The sequence below is a fragment of the Pinus tabuliformis genome, chromosome 4_2, assembly GCF_031772625.1.
Source record: "Pinus tabuliformis cultivar Carrire ecotype Pingquan chromosome 4_2, CPIR1, whole genome shotgun sequence".
Taxonomy (NCBI): Eukaryota; Viridiplantae; Streptophyta; class Pinopsida; order Pinales; family Pinaceae; genus Pinus; species Pinus tabuliformis.
Window position 1 is genome coordinate 1,168,925,621 of NC_142304.1, and position 3,382 is coordinate 1,168,929,002.

The following is a 3,382-nucleotide window of genomic DNA, read 5'->3' on the forward strand; positions in this document are numbered from 1 at the left end:
TTTGGCTTGAGATATAAACAATCCTGCTCTGATTTGAGATACTTGTAGTCCAAGGAAGTGAGATAACTCTCCTATCATTGACATCTTGAATTCTCTTGACTTGTTTTGAGAAAATTCATGGCTCATTTCATCATTATTGCTAGAAAAAATCAGATCATCAACATAAACAAGTGTGACTAGTAACTTACCTTCATCTGTCTTTATGTAGAGATTACTTCCTGCCACTCCCTTCTTGAAGCCTTGTTTTTGTAGGTAGTGATCCAATCTTGCATACCAAGCTCTAGGAGCTTGTTTCAACCCATATAACGCATTTTTCAGCTTACAGACCGTCTTTTCCTTCCGTTAGATCAAACCCTTCTAGTTGCTCCATGTAGACTTCTTCCTTGAGTTCCCCATTCAGAAATGCTAATTTTACATCCATTTGATAGATTTTGAATCCTTTTGAGCAAGCAAATGCCAAGAACATCCTGATAGCTTCCATAGGAGCTACTGGTGCAAATGTTTCTTCAAAGTCAATTCCTTCAATTTGTGAATAGCCTTTGCAAACAAGCCTTGCCTTGTTTCTGATAACTTGTCCATCTTCATTCATTTTATTTTTGAATACCCACTTGGTTCCTATTATGTTTTTGTCTTTTGGACGAGGTACCAACTCCCATGTCTTGTTCTTCTCAATTTGGGACATTTCTTCTTCCATGGCTTTTACCCAATGAGGATCCTTGCTTGTGAAAATGTTTCTGGTTCTATCATGGATAGAAGAGCAATAGCGTGTCTCTTTGGTGTAATTTTCATCCTTCTTTGGGTTTGCATCCCTTCATCTCTATTGCCAATAATTTGCTCTTTTGGATGATATTTCATGAGAAACTTCATCTTTGAAGGGGTACGAGGTTGTTCTTTTTCCTCTTCTTCTTCTTCCTGATCTATTTCTTCTTCTTCAGGTTCTTCTTCTTCAATAAGAGGATGATCTTCATGTTCTTCAATTTCTTTTTTCTAGAAGATCTTAATCAATCTTTACATCAATTCTTTCCACTATTTTCCTTAGTCGAAAATTGTAGCACTTGTAGGCTTTGCTCCGTGTAGAGTATCCAAGGAATATCCCTTCATCAACCCGAGAATCAAACTTTCCTGGTGAGCCATCATTGATTTTTATGAAGCACTTGCTTCCAAAGATCTTGAAGTACTTTATTGAAGCAGGTCTTCCTTTCCATAATTCATAAGGAGTTTTTTCACAATTTGGTCTTAATTGAGTTCGATTCAAGGTATAGACAGCGGTCCCAACTGCTTCTCTCCAAAATTTTGGCTGCAATTCTACTGCTAATAACAGTATTCTTGCCATTTCTTGAACTGTTCAATTTCTTCTTTCAACTACCCCATTTTGCTGGGGTGTTCTAGCAACAGAGAACTCTCTTTTAATTCCATGTATATTACAGAACTCATTAAATTCTTTTGATGTGAATTCTCCCCCTCTATCTATTCTGAGGCACTTAGTTTTTGAGTCTTTTTCATTTTCTATAAGAGATTTTAGATTATTAAAACACTCAAATGTTTCAGATTTATATTTTATAAAATATATCCACATCATTCTAGTATAGTCATTAAAAAATAAAACAAAGTACCTTTCTCCTTGGAGTGCCTGATTTCTAGTTGGTCCACATAAATCAACATGGATGATCTCCAAGGGCTTTGATGTAAAGAGCTCCTTGGTCTTGTGGCTGGTTCTGGTTTGCTTTCCATGTTGACATGGACCACATACTCCTTGATTTGGTTTGAATATCCTTGAGATGTATCGTACAGCTTTAATCTTGTTGATATGGATCAAATTTTCGAAGCTTGTATGTCCAAGTCACTTGTGCCACAACCAACTTTCATCTATCTGACTCAGGTAGAATTTATTTTCTTGAATCTTGTTCAAAATGTAAATGTTGTCTGGTGTTCTAACCCCTTTCGCCACAAGTTTCCCTAAGGAAGAGTTCCTTATTTCATAGTCTTTGGTGCTGAAGACAACATTATGTCCTTGATCATAAATTTATCTAACACTTAGGAGGTTGTGTTTGAGCCTGTCTATTAGCAGAGCATCTTGAGATTTTCCTTTTCCATTGATAATAGTAACAATTCCTTTTCTTGCAATTCTGGCATATCCACTTCCAAAGGACACATTTCCTTCCTTTTTGCTCAATGAGACGAACTTCCTTTTGTCCCCTGTCATGTGTCTAGAGCACCCACTATCTACAAACCAATGATTTTCATTATTTTGAGCATATAGAGCCAGGCCACATTTATCCATGTTGGGATTCTCACTACTCACTTTTCCTCCTTTGAGTGGCCATTTTTGTTCATAGTGTCCATTATTGTAGCATAATGAGCAAATTAGGTCAAACTTGGTCAAGGGATCAAATGAATTGAAGGTTTTGATTTGTCCCTACCTTTTGGGGGCATATGGTTTTATTATTTGATCCTTTAGCTTTGGTGTCTCACTCTTGCGAGCCATGCAATGTCTTGCTTGATGACCAAAGTTTTTACAATGAAAACAATGTCCAAGAAAGATGGTTTTGTACCTGTTGTAGTAGCCACTATTTGAGTCAATTTCCTTCCTTGGAATTACTCCCGCTTCATTCTTTGGATTTGAGATGGGCCTTTGATGGAATATTGGTTTGTATTTGTTGTAGTATCCATGGTTCGAATCCATATTCTTCTTTGGAGTTATTCTCTCTTCATTCTTTGGATCTGGGATGTGCCTTTGATGACATACTTTTTCTTCTTTTGGGTTGCTGGAAAGTGCATCGGCATAGCTTTTCACACTATTCTTAGTGCTTGATGATTCTCCTTTAAAACCTATTCCAGATTTGTCATGTTGAGGTTTTTGAATTTTTAGGATAGTCTCAAGTATTTGAGAGCTTTTCCAACCCTTTTTAACTTGCACCAATTCCTTCCTCAGAGATACTATTTTGGCTTCACGTTCTTTGCAAGTCTCCTCTTTTTCTTTTAGCTTTGTTTCCAAGAGATCTTCTCTTCTTCTTGTTTCCGCGTTTTCTACCTTGAGAGAAATGATTTTATTCTGTAGTTTCTCATTTTCTTCAATGGCACTTATTAGCAGTTCATCTACATTTCCTTCTAGCCCTGAGTCATCATCATTTTTGAATGCCATGAATAATGTTTCTTGGCTTTCATCATGGTCATTTTCCTCATCTAACTTCTTTTTTATGACTACAAACTCATCCCCATTAGACTCATATTGCTTAGAGAAGAAGTTCTTCTTATTGATCCCTTTCTTTTCGTGTACCATTCTTTTATAATTTCCTTCATCATCACTATCATGTTTATGAGGACATTTTGCAACATAATGACCTATTTTTCCACATCTGAAATAGATAAGAGAGTACTTACC